The 19,182-nt window shown below is 44.1% G+C and overlaps 1 pseudogene; it reads left to right on the plus strand.

The window, feature by feature from the left end:
• The first annotated feature begins 13,144 nt into the window (after positions 1–13,144).
• Positions 13,145–14,989, plus strand: LOC135886186 (olfactory receptor 10A3-like; annotated as a pseudogene).
• The last annotated feature ends 4,193 nt before the right edge of the window (positions 14,990–19,182 follow it).

A 19,182-nucleotide genomic window follows, 5' to 3' on the forward strand; every position in this document is an offset into this window, starting at 1 on the left:
TGCTTTCATGCCCTTTGGTGCTTGAAATTGATTTGTTAAGACCAAGGAGATAAGGGGTACACCATGGTACCAAAAAGCAAGGTATAAAGCTGATTAGTTTCAAATGATGTACACAGTATCTTATACTTGTAAACAGGCCAGGTATAAAAAGATGGCTTTAGGAGTAGAACGTTGGGAGTACACCTTCTGTGTAAGGTGAATATAACATGACTGTATGAGATGGCCTCCTGGAGATTGGTATAATATAGAAACCTTTTCCTTTACTATATTATTACTGGTTTATAGCAATAAACTTGACTGACATTGGTTATTTGGTCTCTTGAATATATTTTATAATGAACCAAAGTGGGTGAATCAATTTACTATATAATTCATTAACACTAAGTAACATTGTATTGGTTGCAATATAATTAAAGGGATAATGGTATCTATTGGACTGGTTTGTGCACATCATCAGATCAATACTTCCCCACGAGTCAACTTCCCATCAAACACCCATCCCCTACTATATACGTTGTCATCCTGTTAGCAGATACAAAATAGGGGCCAAACCATTCTTTATCTCACTGTGGCTCATATACTCCAACATCTCACATCTTATAATAATAAGCCAGAGCCAAAGTCCTTTGTAGTTAAGGGAAAGACTCAGTCATTGCCTACAAAGGGTTTTTTACAGGGCAAAATCAACAATTATTGTCTTTTTGTCTAATATGGGCTAGGATCCGTGTCTCCCCTGCCCACTCTCAAAGTAAACAGTCGCCGGCTACATTCCCATTTTTACAATCCAGCAATCCACCTCCATCTTTCCCATCCCACATACACAGCATATTCCCTCACACTGTAGGAGAAGGAGCCCCTCACTCTTTCAGCAATGACCAGAAGGATGAGTGCAAGTTAGGCCATCAGGCATCCAGATGGGGATTTTGAAAGGAGCATAGAAAGGTTAGGTGCTGTCATAACTATAAAGGGAAGGGTAACAGCTCTCCTGTGTACAGTACTAAAATCCCTCCTAGCCAGAGACTCCAAATCCTTTTACCTGTAAAGGATTAAGAAGCTCTGGTAACCTGGCTGACACCTGACCCCAAGGACCAATAAGGGGACAAGATACTTTCAAATCTTGGGGGGGGAAAGGCTTTTGTGTGTGTCCTTTGTTTAAGGGGTTGTTCGCTCTTGGAACTGAGAGGGACCAGACATCAATCCAGGTTCTCCCCATCTTTCTAAACAAGTCTCTCTTATTTCAAAATTGTAAGTAAAAGCCAGGCAAGGCGTCTTAGATTTACTTTGTTTTTCTCAACTTGTAAATGTACCTTTTACTAGAGTGCTTATCTTTGTTTGCTATACTTTGAACCTAAGACAGAGGGGGTTCCTCTAAGCTCTTTAAGTTTGATTACCCTGTAAAGTTATTTTCCATACTGATTTTACAGAGATGATTTTTACCTTTTTCTTTAATTAAAAGCCTTCTTTTTAAGAACCTGATTAATTTCTCCTTGTTTTAAGATCCAAAAGGGGTTTGGATCTGTATTCACCAGGAGTTGGTGAAAGGAAGGAGGGGGGAAGGGTCAATTTCTCCTTATTTAAGATCCAAGGAGTTTGGATCTGTATTCACCAGGGAATTGGTGAAGGTCTCTAAAGGCTAACCAGGAAAGGGAATTAGCTTTGGGATGGTGGCAGTGGACCAGAACTAAGCTGGTAGTTAAGCTTAGAAGTCTTCATGCAGGCCCCTACATTTGTACCCTAAAGTTCAAAGTAGGGATACAGCCTTGACAGGTGCCCAACTCTCTTTGACATTCAAAGGCAGGTGGGTGCCTAACTCCCTTAGGTTCCCTTAAAAATAATAACCAGTGTGAACAAGGAGATTTAAACTTTGTTCATTTGGCAGCTTTGGGGTCTTCCTGCGTTTGGAGTTCCAGGTACAGAGATCAGACTGACCTAGGAGCTTTATCCAAGAATAGTTTATCTTGGGACCATTTAATTTTCTTCTTACTCTAAAATATAATTGGCATTGGTTCCTTTTTTCTATTATTCTAGCAGAACTATTCATCTCATACATCAGATGAACAGAGATTCCCATTGAGATCAGAAGTTCTGTCTGAGTTAATTTCCTTTGAAATCAGACATTCCCTTTTTTCTATTGCTTTGTCTTTTGGGTCAACAATTTTCCTGTCTCTGTTATTTTCCCTTTGGAATCAGTTGTTTTCCATGATTTCCCCTTTGACATTAGTAATAAGAAAGTCCTTGTATCGTTGTTTTTCCTTTCTAAAAATAAAATTTAATTTTCCTCTATGCAATAATTTCAAATTCCCACCAGAAGAAATATCAAGGGAGATTACATCATCTCATATGAAGGAGAAATTACCAAGCAGGAGACACATAAATTTACGTGAAAGGGAATAACAACAAAATACACAAAGAAGTATTGTAGGATCCAGACATCCAGGTAGGAACCCAAAGCTCAGTTTACTGAGATAATTGAAGACTATCAATCGTAAAAGAGAATGGAAAATGTAGTGCAAAGATTATAATCTTATCTCCAAAAATCTGAAGGAAGGGTTAGGGTTAGGGGGAAGCTTGTAATAGATCATCAGTGTGAAAGGTAAAGCAGCACCGTTAAAATGAAATAATCTGATTTAGAAAAGAGAAACACCTGCTCAGGCATCCACCAAGTCAGAAAGAATATGATTACTTGTTCAATCCAGGGGGAAAGTAAATGAAAGTAGATGGGTTATAGTGAAACATGCATAAGAAAGAAAAATGAATGGCTGTCAGATTTAGGCCATAAGAACATAAGAATGGCTGTATTGGGTCAGATCACAGGTACAGCTTCTGTCAGTGGCCAATGCCAGGTGCTTCAGGGGGAATGAATAGAACAGGTAATCATCAAATGATCCATCCCTTGTTGCCCATTCCCAGCTTCTGGCAAACGGAGTTTAGGGAAACCATCTCTGCCCATCCTGGCTAATAGCCATTGTTGGACCTATCCTCCATGAATGTATCTAGTCCATTGGCTCCTTGTGTGTGTATTTTATTTTTCACCACAAGACTCTGTTTTTTTTCCCCTCAAACTTGATTTTTATTGCTCATAAACATTTTGATACAAACAAAAATAGTCTCTCTTCTCTCTCTCTCTGTATGTTTTTCTAGATTTCTGTTTTTCTGTCATACTTTGATGTTGCACCAGTGTCAATGTACCATTGCCACTCCCGAAGTAGACGTAGTTTATATGGCGTATCCCCTCACCACCCCTCCTGAGATAAATCCTGAATGAAACATATTTCCACAGCCTTTTTTATTTACTTAATGTTTTCCTGAAAATTGACTTTTAATTTAAATTTTGTAAAGGAATAAACACTTAAAAGACAAGCCTATTTGTAGAAAAATGTCCTTATTAACTTTTCCTTCATTTAGCACTTTTACACATGTGTTTCAATTAAAAAAAATAAGCATGCAGAAGCACCCCCAGGTTTAAAACCACAAGCCCTTAGTAACAGCCAGTTTATAAAGAGGATAAAAAGTGTTCCTCCTATGTTTTATAGTAACATTGGCTATTTTTAGTGAGGATAATTTGAAGCTGCAGCAAAAAAGCAGTACCAAAAGCAACTTTTGTAAGAGATAAGAAAACTGTTACATGACCAGAACATAATATGAAACCCTAGGCTTGCTTGTAATAGATTTGCCTAAAGGAAAACTTTTGAAAAGAAATTATACAAAGCACAGGTTAACTTAAAAGAGTTAACTCTTTTTTACCAGAAATAAGAATTTTGTTTTCTTCAGCTTTGGAAAGAGTGAATATTATTTGCAATATAAGTTTAAAAGGAATAAGATAAATATTTCCCTTATCTTGTAAACCATTGGATAAGAAAGAAGAAGTTTGTTTTTTTCCACTTTTCTAACTTTTTAGTGGCATTAGTTTTCCCTGTAGCCTTTAGATTTATACAAGGCACACACAGGTTGACTTAACCCTTTTTACCACAGATAAGAAATTGTGTTTTCTTGAGCATTGTAAAGGCTGAATGTGTTATTTACAATATAGCAAAATATTTTTATTAAAAATAATGTTATATAAAATACAAAAGACTTGTATAGTTGCTTTACTTATTATTTAAATTAACTGCAGGGCATGCTAACACAACCTTAGATTTATAAAAAACACACAAGAAAACCAGCTTATGTGAAAAAGTTAACACCGAGATAAGGAGTCTGCTTTTTCCCACAACATACATACAAACATTTTTCTTTTTAATGGTTTTTTTCAAATGTAAGCCAAGGACAAACAAACTTGCTATAGGAATGTCATAGTCAAGAACTGCATAAAGCAGCGAGATAAACATCCTTCCTTGTTATTTGAAGAAGCCATTGCATTGTGACTGCACGAAGCTCCATTTATAAAAGTGATAAAAAGGGTTTTTTAGTAAGGACAATTTGAAATTGCACCAAAAGCACAGTTATCAAATGCAGTTTTTGTTACAGCTCAGAAGATTGCTCTCCTATACACCTCTCCTCCCCCCCAATTTCTAACTTTTTAACAAATACAGGTGAAAGTTATATTAAGCTTTCCTTTTCTTTGGGATTTTAGTATGAATTTTTTGTCGCATTATCAAAAGTTAGAAATTTTATTAAAATGATACATCAAAGGCTGGAGCTGTGGCTCTCTCTACATTTTAAAAACAGATAAGACTGATAAGACCAGCCAGGAACCCATGCACGGTTGCTGCGTAAAATACAAAAGACTTGTATCAGTGCTTTACATATTACTTTGGTTAAAGGAAACAAACGTGTAGGTTTTAAGACCACAGCAGTATGCTTTTTAAAGTACTGCCTAAAGAGACACCTTTTCTAACTTATTAACAATGTAAAATAAGGCGGGGGGGGGGGACATCCCAGGGTTCAAACCACAGGTCCTTAGTAAAAAATCAACATTTTGAATGAGGCCTATTTGAACCAGCAAGCTTGTTTTAAAAATCTGTTTAGTTACCATTAAACAAAAGCCACAGTCATGCAGTTAATGAAATGGTGTAGATTTCAAAGCCTTCTGATTACAAAAATGTTAATGGTAAAAAGTAACAATATTACCATTCACAAAGGTTTTTTTAACTTTTTAAACAGATTTAATATAAAAATGTTTAACAATTTTATGCTAAGAAAGAGAGAGGCTATTTTTTATGTTTGTAAAAGCTTTGTGACATAAAAATGTGTAAGCTACACTAGCCTATCCTGTTTAGAATAATGTTTTTAAAGTATCAAAACAAGAACTCAGTAAAATATGAAAACTGTCAATAAAAAATTAGCCTTAAGCCTAAAGGTAAGTAATTCAGGTCACCCTTGTATACATGAAAGACAAGTTCAATTGTTTTGCTGCTTTTGTCTCCTTTCAAATGCCTTTTAGAAGAGTATACTCTTTTATTTTATTTCTGTTCACTGCTTCGGCAAGTAGTGGTCTCCTGATGTTTGTTAAATACTAATAACTTTTAGGTAAATTGAGTAAACATTTTCATTTACTGACAATTCCGTCATTGAGGAATATAAATTCCAGCACCCTGTATAGAAAAATTACTGTAAACTGATTCAAAGCTCACAGTAACATAATTATGCAGTTTAGAGTTAATAGGTTTCACAAAGCAAATTTAATAAATCCTTTTGGGATTCAGGAGAGCTGGGGGTGGGGGGGAGCTAAGAGTAAGGTCCTGTCTGTAAACAGGTGTTGGGGAAGGGGGTGGGGGGTGATGTGTTGCTATATATTTTTCCTCCTTTGTTGTAAAACAACTTTTTAAGCATTTATTTTATATGAAAAACTGTATCAAATACATTATAAAGGGTAATATTGCTATTTCTTTACAATTGACATGTCTGTAAACAGAGGTTGATCTTACTAAATTAAAATCTTTGTGTGATCAGTAAAACTTTGCAGCCCTTTACGTTTACATTATTTAATTTTAATCCTCTGCTTAGGTGCAAAAATTTTTGTTTGTTTTTTTATTTGCTTTAAATAGGTCTATTTTTTATTAAAATAACATTTGATTGTGTTAAACTTAAAAAAAAACCACCTTTATTTGACATGATTAAATACTGTATGTTTAGCAAGTGTTAAATGATGGGGAAAAAGTCAGGAAAGGGGTGGGAGGGTTCTTCCAAAATTACAGCCAGGCAGACTGGAAAACAAGTTTAACTAGTCAGAGGGCTGTTTCTTGTCTCCATTTGCTACCAGTAGATATAACACATTCTGGCTGGTCTGAGATAGTGAAGATGATAGGGACTCAAGATTATACTGAATCCCAAGCAATGGGCTTTAGTCTCCTGTCACGGTAGCTCCAGCTCTTGCCTTTAATAGTCCTAAAAACACTTATATGTGAAACTAAAGCGATGCACAAACAACAATATTGCTCAATCCTTGGCATTGACTTAATCATGGTTGTGCTGGGCCATAATCTTCTTCTTTACAAATCATGGGCCTGATTTTTAAGTCTCAAAAGCCTGATGGGTTCAAGGCAGTGTTAAAAGTGGTCACCTATCTGGGGGTACGAAAATCAGACCCTGTATATCCACTGAATAAAGAAACATAATCAATATTGTTATAGCCAAAACACATTGCAAACCAGGCAAGAAAGAAAGTAACTCAGGTCACCCTTGTGTACATGAAAGACAAGTTCAATTGTTTTGCTGCTTTTTTGTCTCCTTTCAAATGTGTTTTTATACATCTAAAGTTGTGTTAGCATGACCTTCAGTTAATTAAAGTTATATGTAAAGCAACTATAACAGTCTTTTGTATTTTACATAGCATTTTTTTCTAATACAAATATTTTATTATATTGTAAATAACACTCAACCTAGGAAAATCTTCTAAAAACAAGGCTAGTGTTTCATATTATGTTCTGGTCATCTAACTGTCTTCTTATCTCTTACAAAAGTTGGTTTTGGTAACTGCTTTTGCTGCAGCTTCAAATTGTCCTCACTAAAAATAACCAAGGTTAGTCTAAAACATGGGGGAAACTTTTTATTGCTTTTTTAAACTGGCTGTTGATAAGGGTTTGTGGCTTTAAACCCGGGGGTGCTGCTACATGCTCATTTTTTAAAATTGAAACTCATAAGTAAAAGCGCTAAATGAAGGGAAAGGTTTTGGGGAAATGTTTCTTCAAATAGGCTTATCTTTTAAGTGTTTATTCCTTTACAAAACTTAAATTACAAGTCAAATTTCAGTAAAACTATAAGTAAATAAAAAGGCTGTGGAAATATATTTCATGAAGGGCTTATCTCAGAAGGGGTGGTGAGGGAAGGGGAGGGAGGAAGGAGGAGGAGGTGGTGAGCTGTAGAACATCTTCTGATTGGTCCGGCGGGTTTGCTCCTAAGGCTCATATCCCCCAGTATAGTTATCATTTCCCTAGGGACAGCCACTGGGTAAGCTTGCTTCTTGGTTCTTGCTGCTGCATTCTATAATTTTCCTCTCTCAGTAACCATTAGTTCTGCTCACGAAGAAAAAACGATCTCTCTCTCTCTCTCTTGCTGTTTTCTATAATTTACCTCTTTCACACTGCCCTGCGCCACTGAACACAGTCTCTCTAGCTAAATATTAAAATTCCCTTTTTTCTGTCATGCACTTTCTTTCAACCTAATTCTTTTTTACCTTTATATTCTCCTCTTTTCTTTTAAAGTAACTCTTTTTAAATGCTCCTCTCTCAAGCCACCTTTATATTTTCCTCTTTTATTTCATAATTTTTCTATTCTATAATAACTAGGGCTACCATATGTCTGGATTTACCCGGACATGTCCGGCTTTTCGGTCTATAAATAGCCATCCGGGTGGAATTTTTAAAAATCTAAAAATGTCCGGGATTTCCCCCCGGTTGGCTATTTATAGACAGAAAAGCGGCGGCCAAGCACCGCTGGGCACCCAAAGCCCCTTCCCGGCTCCCCCCATCCCCTGCAGACTTACCACGCTGTCCGGCCCCACAGCTGTCTTCCCCCTCCTCCCCTCCCCTGAACGCTCCGCCCACCTGCTCCTCTCCCTCCCCTGCTTCCCGCGAATCAGATCTTCGCGGGAAGTCTGAAAAGAAGCAGGGGCAAGCGGGGAGACAGCAGCAGGTAAGCTGGGGCGGGGAGAGGGCACGAGGAGGAGAGCTCCGGGGAAGCACGGCCCTGGCCGAGCGGCGCCCGGCGGCCCCAGCGGCTCTGGCCCCAGTTCCGGCCCCAGGGTGGCGACCCCAGTTCTGGCCGAGCACCCCCGGCCCGGATCGGGCCCCAGCAGTGCCGGCCCCGGCTCCGGCGGCTCCAGCCCCGGCTCGGGCCCCAGCAGCGCCGGCCCTGGTTCCGGCCGAGCACCTGCGGCCCGGCCCCAAGCCCCGCAACCCCGGCCGGAGTGCAGCCCGATTCCTGGGCTCTTTAAAGCTGGCCCTGGTCAGGGGACAGGGAGGGGGGTTGGATGGATCGGGAGCAGGGCCGGCTTTAGGCCGATTCGGCTGAATTGGGCCCCGCGCCTAAGAGGGCCCCGCAGCTGTCCACCCTGCCCCCAGCTCACTTCCCCCTCCTCCCCTCCCCTGAACGCTCCGCCCCCTGCTCCTCCCCCTCCCCTGCTTCCCGTCAATCAGATGTTCGCAGGAAGTCTGAAAAGAAGCAGGGGCAGGTGGCAGCAGCAGGTAAGCTGGGGCAGGAGGGGCGCGAGGGCTCCGGGGAGGCGCGACGCGGCCCAGTCCGGCCCCGGCCAAGCACCCCCAGCCCCGGCCCCAGCGGCTCTGGCTCCAGCCCGGCACGGGCCCCGGGGCACTGGCCCCGGTTCCGGCCGAGCGCGCCGGCCTGGCCCCATGGCTCCGGCCCGGCCCTGGCGCCGGCCGAGCACCCCCGGCCCTGGCCAAGCGGCTCTGGCTCTGGCTCCGGCCCAGCTCGGGCCCCGGGGCGCCAGCCCGGCCCCGGCCGACCGGCTCCGGCCCAGCTCGGGCCCTGGGGCACCGGCCCCAGTTCCAGCCAAGCTCTGGCCCCGGGGCACCGGCCCCAGTTCCGGCCGAGCACCCCCAGCATGGCCCCACGGCTCTGGCCCCGGCCGAGCGGTGCCGGCCAAGCACCCCCAGCCCGGCCTCACGGCTCCGGCCCTGGCCAAGCACCCCCGGCCCCGGCCCGGCTCGGGCCCCGGGGCGCCAGCCCGAGCGGCCCCGGCCCGAGCACCTCCGGCCCCAGCGGCTCTGGCTCTGGCCCCAGGGTGCCGGCCGCGTCCCCAGCCAAGCGCGCCGGCCCGGCCTCGGCCCCGGCCGAGCGACTCCGGCCCGGGCCCGGACCCGGCCGAGCGGAGCCGTCCGAGCACCCCCGGACCTGGCCCCGGCCCCAGCGGCTCCGGCCCGGACCCAAACCCCGCGACCCCAGCCCGAGCGGGGCCCAATTCCTGGGGGCGGGGCTTGCCGGCGGCAAGCCCCGCCCCCAGGAATTGGGCCCCGCTCTTGCTAAGGCCAGCCCTGGTCGGGAGTTTGGGGGGGGGGCTGTCAGGGGGGCAGGGGTGTGGAGAGGGGTTGCGACAGTCAGGGACAGGGAGCAGGGGGGGGTTAGATGGGTCTGGGGTTCTGGGGGGCTCTCAGGGGGCAGGGGTGTGGAGAGGGGTTGGGACAGTCAGGGACAGGGAGCAGGGGGGGTTAGATGGGTCTGGGGTTCTGGGGGGGCTGTCAGGGGGGCAGGGGTGTGGAGAGGGGTCGAGGCAGGCAGGTAGTAGAGGGGGTTGGATGGGTCAGGAGTTCTGGGGGTCCTGTCAGGGGGTGGGGAGCAGTTGGATAGGGCATGGGAGTCCTCGGGGGTCTGTCTGGGGGCAGGGATGTGAATATGGGGTGGGGGTGTGGAAAAGGGTCGGGGCAGTCAGGGGACAGGTAGGGTCGTAGGGGGTTCTCAGGAAGGGCCAGTCAAGAAGCAGGGCAGCTTAGATAGGTGGTAGGGTCCTAGGGGGCAGTTAGTGGCAGGGGTCCCAGGAGGGGGCAGTCAGGGGACAAGGAGCGGGGGGGGTTGGGGGTTCTGAGGTGGGAAATCAGGAAGTGGGAGGGAGTGGATGGGGCGGGGCAGGGGCGGGGCTACAGTGGGGCTCCTCCCCCCCAGTGTCCTCTTTTTTGCTTGTGGAAATATGGTAACCCTAATAATAACCTTCTTTCAAACTGTTGCCTTTAAAACCTTCTCTCCTTCCTAAACCTAACCAATATTTCTTTTTCTAATACTCCTTTTCTTCAAGCTCTCTTTATGTTCTTTCAAACTAACCCTTTTTTTCCTAAAAAATGAAAACACAAGGACCCAACATTCCCCTGTCCAAACAGATTTTTTTTTCAAAATGGCCAACAGCAACAAACCTGTACACGACCAAAAATGGAAAAGGAGGGCGGGAAATAAACCCTAAATGGGGAATCTGGCCCCGCTCTTGCTAAAGCCAGCCCTGGTCGGGAGTTTGGGGGGGGGGCTGTCAGGGGGGCAGGGGTGTGGAGAGGGGTTGGGACAGTCAGGGACAGGGAGCAGGGGGGGTTAGATGGGTCTGGGGTTCTGGGGGGCTGTCAGGGGGGCAGGGGTGTGGAGAGGGGTCGAGGCAGGCAGGTAGTAGAGGGGGTTGGATGGGTCAGGAGTTCTGGGGGTCCTGTCAGGGGGAGGGGAGCAGTTGGATAGGGCATGGGAGTCCTCGGGGGTCTGTCTGGGGGCAGGGGTGTGAATATGGGGTGGGGGTGTGGATAAGGGTCAGGGCAGTCAGGGGACAGGTAGGGTCGTAGGGGGTTCTCAGGAGGGGCCAGTCAAGAAGCAGGGCAGCTTAGATAGGTGGTGGAGTCCTAGGGGGCAAACCTGTCAAAAAGTATATGGTGATAAATAATATCAAGGTGTTAACTACTGAAGAGATTTCAGACTTATTGGCTCTGATACCTTTGCTTTAAAAGCAAGGATATGATACTTCTCTTTAAAAAATCTCTGTATTTTATTGCTCAACAAATTTGGAGAAATAAAATATCTCTCTCTTTCTCTCTCTCTCTCTCTCTCTCTCTCTCTCTCTCTCACACACACACACACACAGAGTCTATCGCTATATATATTTTTATCTCATTCTGTCTATATATCTCTTCTTTTATTCTCCAGTTTTTCATTTCTCCAGGCACATTCTCTCTTAATGAATTTTTATTTTTATTTCACTAACATTTCTTTATATGGGGTTGGATTCTGATCTCAGTTGCACTTGTGTAAATCTGCATGAAGTTGATGCAATTTACACTGGTGTAACTGAGATCAGGTAACAGCCCGTGGTCTGCATTTGGTTTTTTTGTGTATCTTTGTCTGTTTCTCAGCTTCATCTATCAAATGGTGCACTTTTTCTTTGTATCTGCTGGGATAGAGGACAGCTGGATAGACCCTCATACAAACCTCAGCCTCTTTGGTGTTTTGGTATGTGTCTTATGGGATATGTCTATGCTGCATCTGGGAAGTGTAATTCCCTGCTCCAGTAGACCCCCACACACTATCTCTGATTGAGCTATTGTGCTAAAAATAGTGGACTAGCTGCCCAAACACAATCCAATCTGAGATCCTAGGTACATGCACAGATGGCTATCCCCAAGCTGCTGCCTGTGCTGCCGTGATCACACTGCTCATTTTATCCTCCTAGCTTGATCAAAGCTAGTGCATGTACGTCTACTCAAACTGGGAATTACACCTCCCAGCTGCAGGGGAGATGTACCCATGGTTGAACTCTGAATACCTTTCATTTTCAATCTATTGATTTTTTGTTATGTCTTCTAGATTTTTGATATGACACTGATAGAATAAAGATAATTCAAAATCCCAGCCTAAAAGTATTTACAGTTCAAGAGAGCTTAAGGGAGTTAGATGGGACTTTTAACAATGCTCTTGGTTCACCTATATTGGAAGCTGAACCTCTTAATTATATGAGTCTTCCTCTCTTTATTGACAACTTTAACTTCTATTGGAGAGATGCAGTGGTGCAACTTGCCAGCAAGTTAAAGAAGTATGGGCTGGATGAATGTACTATAAGGTGGATAGAAAGCTGGCTAGATCATTGGGGTCAACGGGTAGTGATCAATGGCTCCATGTCTAGTTGGCAGCTGGTTTCAAGTGGAGTGCCCCAAGGGTCGGTCCTGGGGCCGGTTTTGTTCAATATCTTTATTAATGATCTGGAGGATGGCGTGGACTGCACTCTCAGAAAGTTTGCAGATGACACTAAACTGGGAGGAGTGGTAGATACAGTGGAGGGTAGGGATACGATACAGAGGGACCTATACAAATTAGAGGATTGGGCCAAAAGAAACCTGATGAGGTTCAACAAGGACAAGTGCAGAGTCCTGCACTTAGGACAGAAGAATCCCATTCACTGTTACAGACTAGGGAACGAATGGCTAGGAAGCAGTTCTGCAGAAAAGGACCTAGGGTTTACAGTGGACGAGAAGCTGGATATGAGTCAACAGTGTGCCCTTGTTGCCAAGAAGGCTAACGGCATTTTGGGCTGTATACGTAGGGGCATTGCCAGCAGATCGAGGGACGTGATTATTCCCCTCTATTCAACATTGGTGAGGCCTCATCTGGACTACTGTGTCCAGTTTTGGGCCCCACACTACAAGAAGGATGTGGAAAAATTGGAAAGAGTCCAGCGGAGGGCAACAAAAATTATTAGTGGGCTGGAGCACATGACTTATGAGGAGAGGTTACTGGGATTGTTTAGTCTGCAGAAGAGAAGAATGAGGGGGGGATTTGATTTGATAGCTGCTTTCAACTACCTGAAAGGGGGTTCCAAAGAGGATGGATCTAGACTGTTCTCAGTGGTACCAGATGACAGGACAAGGAGTAAAGGTCTCAAGTTGCAGTGGGGGAGGTTTAGGTTGGATATTAGAAAAAAAATTTCACTAGGAGGGTGGTAAAGCACTGGAATGGGTTACCGAGGGAGGTGGTGGAATCTCTTTCCTTAGAGGTTTTTAAGGTCAGGCTTGACAAAGCCCTGGCTGGGATGATTTAGTTGGGAATTGGTCCTGCTTTTAGCAGCGGGTTGGACTAGATGACCTCCTGAGGTCCCTTCCAACCCTGATATTCTATGATTCTATGATTCTATGGTTATCTACTTCAGGTTTCTTCCAGTGTATCCAACAACACAACCTGACTGCTTGTACTCCAACAATATATAATGATTTTCTGTTTCTAGATACATATTATGGAGAAACCAGAAGGGAGAAATCAAATGCTCATCGTGGAATTCATCCTCTTAGGATTTGGGAATGTCCCTGAACTGCAGCCCCTTCCCTTCCTCGTGTTTCTAGTGATCTACATTGTGACTGTTGCAGGGAACATCCTCATTATTGCGCTAGTTGCAACTGATCAGCACCTTCACATCCCCATGTACTTCTTACTGGGGAACTTGTCCTGCTTGGAGGCCTGTTACACCTCAACCATCCTGCCAAGGCTGCTGACCAGTCTACTGACTGTGGACAGAACCATTTCTGTTAAGGGTTGCATTGCACAATTATATTTCTTCAGTATCCTGTCAACTACAGAACCTCTGCTGCTCACGGCAATGTCTTATGATCGGTATTTAGCGATATGCAATCCACTCCATTGTGCTACTCTGATGAATATCAGGGTTTGTTTCCAGCTAGTGGCAGGGTCCTGGATAAGTAGCTTTCTGGGATGCACCATAGTAAATATTTTCTTGTTCCAATCAACATTCTTTGATTTCAAAGAAATTGACCATTTCTTTTGTGATTTTTCACCCATGATAAAGCTGTCCTGTGGCCACATCCAGACTCTGCAACTGGTGACATATACTATCACTGCCATAGGGACATTTGTGCCCTTTCTACTGACTCTGACATCCTGCATTTGTATCATTGCCACTATCCTGAGAATCCCATCCACCACGGGGAGGCAAAAGGCCTTTTTCCACCTGCTACTCTCACCTCATTGTGTTTACAGTTTTTTATGGGACCCTGGTTACTGTCTATGTGTTTCCTACAGCTAACACTCCCAAGGTCCTACACAAAATATTATCTCTCTTCTGCACAGTCCTGACTCTCATGATCAATCCTGTCATCTACAGCCTGAGAAAAAAGGTCAATTAGTCCCTGTCATAAATATAAAGGGAAGGGTAACAACCTTTATGTATGCAGTAATATAAAATTCCTCTTGACCAGAGGTACAGAATCACTTACTTGTAAGGGGTTAATAAGTTCAATTCACCTAGTTGGCACCTGACCAGAAGGACCAATGGGGAAAGAAGATAGTTTCAAATCTGGGCGGGGGAAGGTTTTGTTTGTGCTCTCTTTTTGTGGGCCCTCTCGGACAGAGAGAGGGACCAGGGCAGGAAAAAACATCTCCTAAAAAGATCCTGATATGATACATCTAAAATTACAGAAATTGTAAGTAATAGCAAAGAAATGTGTTAGATTATCTTTTGTTTCAGCTTGTGAATTTTCCCTATGCTAAGAGGGAGGTTTATCCCTGTTTTTGTAACTTTGAAGTTGAGCCTAGAGGGGAATCCTCTGTGTTTGAAATCTTTTTACTACCCTGTAACATTACCTTCCATTCTGATTTTACAGAGGTGCTTCTTTTACTTTTTTCTTTATAATAAAGTTCTTCTTTAGGAACCTGATTTATTTTAGTGTCCTAAGATAAAGAGTCTCATCTGTACTTTTATTAAAGGCAATTAGTTAGCATATTATTCTTAAGCCTCCCCAGGAAAGGGGGTGAAAGAGCTTGGGGGGATATTTTGGGGAATCAGGAACTCCAAGTGTCCTTTTCTTGAATCTTTGTCTAACTCACTTGGTGGTGGCTTCGATACCATCCAAGGACAAGGAAGAATTTGTGCCTTGGGGAAGTTTTTAACCTAAGCTGATAGAAATAAGCTTAGGGGGTCTTTCATGCGGGTCCCCACATCTGTACCCCAGAGTTCGGAGTGGGGAGGGAATCGTGACAGTCCATGAGAAAAGCTATTCTTAAGCTGGTTGCTTTCAGATACAGGTATAGAAGCATAAAGGATGCTGAAAGAAAGAAAGAAGCTTAGCTTAAAGAAGCTTAGCATATAGTAAAATAGAGATGAACTGATATAGTTTCTTAGACATGGCCAATTTGAGTCCTTGAGAACAGGATTACCCCCTCATTGACCTTACTTAAACTTTCTTTCTTTCTTTCTTTCTGTTACTCTGATACTTTTTCAGCATTATTCTTTCATACATTTAATGCACATTTCTTTACACAAAAACTGATACTGTAAGAGACATTCTTTATGAAAAATGTTTTTTTTTCCAGACACACATTTCAGTAAAGCACTCTGCTTCATGCATCCATACATTTATCTGTACATGAAGACTGGTGCCCAAATTCTGCAAGGAGCTTAACATCTTTTGAGTGGTTCTGGGTCTCTTCCACTCCCACTGAAGCAAATGACATTCATTCTCCACTGATTAGGATCCTCTGTTGTCAATTATGCATCTGAAAGTAGGTGGGAAATGTTGCAGACACGGTGAGTGGAGAACTTTGATTGGGCAGTATTCTATGCAGATCTGTAGTTGGGTATACAAAAAATGAAAGTCTGTCATGCGTAGGGAGACTCAGTGTCCTGCCATGTGAAATTTCCTGCCTGCTCATACATCTTTGCAGTGCCGATTTCCCTCCCCGACCCAAATAAAAAGAAAGGAATGAATTAAAATGAACAGGAAATGAGCAGCCAAAAGCAGTAGGCAACTTTCAAAACTCAGCCTAGTTAGTGTCACATGGGCTTCCTTCACCCCAGAGAGAAATGTGCTATTCATATAAAAATATTTACCACCAAAGTTTGACATGGGGCTCCCCTGGCCCACACCCCACTCTCCTGCTCTCCCCTGATGCAGGGCAGTCTCCCACATTGGTAACAAGTGCACTGGCCTATAGAATACTCTCTGCACAAGCTCTCTCTCTCTCTCTCTCTGTCCTGTTAAAGTGGTTCCATTTGGTATAAATAATTAAATAGTCCTTGAAACAGGGAGTTGAACTTTGATCTCCCACAGCCAAAGTGTGCTTCTTAACTACTAGACTACAGAGTCATCCTTGGACTTGTTTTCTGGCCCAATGACTATTCATTCGCATCATGAATGACAATGAATAGTCATTGGGCTAGGAAAAGCAAGTGTGAATGACTTCATAACCTGGTAGTAAGGCTTTTATTTTACAGAAGTGCCAGAGAAATGAAAAATCAGTGGTTCACTGAGCTCTAATTGTCATCTTCTGCCACAATACAGCAGGCAGGACAGAAATACATGCTGAATGGGTTTTCCAGCAAGGGTTGGGTGTCTTGTTGTTAAGACATAGGTGTGAGAGTCATGACACTTCTTTTCCCTGATCAGCCACATACTGCCTATAGGCCAGAAACTTTGTCACAAACTATTTCATCCTTATCCAGAGTGTGGTGTGTTGAAAGCTGTGTTAAAATTACAAGCTATCGCTCTGAGTGTAAGAGGTTTCTTTTCTGGTCCCGCTTGCAGACGGGGACCTTTGTATGGAAATATATGCTTTGGTTATTATGAGTCATTCTGCAGCCTGCCACCATAGAGTTATGCCAATCTGTTGTGGGGAGGAGCCTGCTTTGTCCCTCAATTTTTGTGTCATTTTATCTGTATAGGGTCTGAATTCTAAGAAATAAAGTAATGTTACATTGCAACCTTCAAGCAAAACTGTTTTATCTAACTGTGAACATAACACAGAGATGGTTGGAAAAAGAGGTGGGGAAATGGGATTTTTTTCTCATTTTGGTTTTTTCTAAATTTTTTTATTTCATTTGGTTGATATTTTTCAACACTGTCATTGTCACAGACACTGGAGGAGAGGTTTTAAAGGCACAGACAGGAGTTGGGCATCAGGAAAGCCAATGGGAGATAGGTGCATAGGTGGATGAAAACTTTGCCGGGTATGGAGGGGTGATGGATCTTGTCCATGAGCACCGAGGAAACCAGTGATATGAATGGGAATAGTACACAAGTCTCCTGAGTCCTGGCCACGGCCTCTCATGACATAAACACCAATGTATCAGAGTAAACGATATAGGCTCGGGCTGTCAAATCCTTTCAGTCCCTTTGAAAATCCCACCAAATCTTGGACGAGGGCAATATCTGTGTGGGTAATTTTTAAAAGCACCTAATTTTCCCTTAGCTGAAAAAGGTGGATAAACCTTGCTTCTCTTCCTCTGTCAGGTGCTTTTCAAACAATGAATGGCAATTGCACTAGGGGAGCTAAGCCAGAGATTTCAAAACCACCAAGAGGATTTGGATGTCCACAACCAGCTCAGTGGAAGTAAAATGAAAATATAGTGCCCATCTTTAAAAAAGGGAAGAAGGAGAATCCGGGAATCTACAGACCAGTCAGCCTTACCTCAGTCCCCGGAAAAATCATGGAGCAGGTTCTCAAAGAATCCATTTTGAAGCACTTGGAGGAGAGGAAGGTGATCAGGAACAGTCAACATGGATTCACCAAGGGCAAGTCATGCCTGACCAACCTGATTGCCTTCTATGATGAGATAACTGGCTCTGTGGATAGGGGGAAAGTGCTGGATGTGATATACCTTGACTTTAGCAAACCTTTTGATACGGTCTCCCACAGTATTCTTGCCAGCAAGTTAAAGAAGTATGGATTGGATGAATGGACTATAAGGTGGATAGAAAGCTGGCTAGATTGTAGGGTTCAACTGGTAGTGATCAACAGTTCGATGTCTCGTTGGCAGCCGGTATCAAGCGGAGTGCCCCAGGGTTGGTCCTGGGGCCGGTTTTGTTCAACATCTTCATTAATGATCTGGATGATGGGATGGACTGCACCCTCAGCAAGTTTGTGGATGACACTAAGCTGAGGGGAGAGAGAAATACGCTGGAGGGTAGGGATAGGGTCCAGAGTGAGCTAGACAAATTGGAGGATTGGGCCAAAAGAAATCTGATGAGGTTCAACAAGGACAAGTGCAGAAGTCCCATGCACTCTCACAGGTTGGGGATCGACTGGCTAAGTGGCAGTTTTGCAAAAAAGGGGGATTGCGGTGGATGAGAAGCTGGATATGAGTCAACAGTGTTACCTTGTTGCCAAGAAGGCTAATGACATATTAGGCTGCATTAGTAGAAGCATTGCCAGCCGATTGAGAGAAGTGATTATTCCCCTCTATTCAGCACTAGTGAGGCCACCTCTGGAATATTGTATCCACTTTTGGGCCACTGGGGTTATTTAGTCTGCAGAAGAGAAAAGTGAGGGGGGATTTGATAGCAGCCTTCAAATACCTGAAAGGGGGTTCCAAAGAGGTTGTAGGTAGGCTGTTCTCAGTGGTGGCAGATGACAGAACAAGGAGCAAAGGTCTCAAGTTGCAGTGGTGGAAGCCTAGGTTGGATATTAGGAAAAATCTATTTCCTTAGGAGGCTGTTGAAACACTGGAATGGGTTCCCTAGGGAGGTGGTGGAATCTCCATCCGTAGAGGTTTTTAAGGCCCAGGTTGGCAAAGCCTTGGCTGGCATGATTTAGCTGGGGTTGGTCCTGCTTTGAGCAGGATGTGATGGGTTCGGTCACAGAAACCCCCTAGGGACTGTCACCTGATGTGCTGACACTACCTCTGAGCCAGTTTTCCACTGCAAGCTTGGGACTCCAGAACCCTGCCTTGTTGAGCCAGACATGCTAGTCTGCTGCAACACAGACTCAGGGTCTGGGCCACACCCCCAAAGCTGCAGACTTTAACCAAAAACATCTCAGCAGGTTATCTCTTCAGCACTCAGACACCCAGTTCCCAATGTGATCCAAACCCCAAATAAATCCGTTTTACTCTGTATAAAGCTTATACAGGGTAAACTCATTAATTGTCCGCCTTCTATAACACTGATAGAGAGATATGCACAGCTGTTTCCTCCCCCAGGTATTAATCACTTACTCTGGGTTTACTAATAAACAAAAGTGATTTTATTAAGTATAAATTGTAGGATTTAAGTGGTTTCAAATAATAGCAGACAGAACAAAGTAAGGCTAGGTCTACACTATGGGGGGGGGGGACTACCTAAGATATGCAACTTCAGCTACGTGAATAGCGTAGCTGAAGTTGCATATTTTAGGTCGACTTACCTGGCTGTGAAGACGGCGGCGAGTCGACCGCTACCGCGCCGCCGTCGACTCCGCTTCCGCCTCTTGCCGCGGTGGATTTCCGGAGTCGACGGCAGAGCCATCGGGGATCGATTTTATCGCGTCTTCACTAGACGCGATAAG

The sequence above is a fragment of the Emys orbicularis genome, chromosome 12 (genome assembly GCF_028017835.1).
Source record: "Emys orbicularis isolate rEmyOrb1 chromosome 12, rEmyOrb1.hap1, whole genome shotgun sequence".
Classification (NCBI taxonomy): domain Eukaryota; kingdom Metazoa; phylum Chordata; order Testudines; family Emydidae; genus Emys; species Emys orbicularis.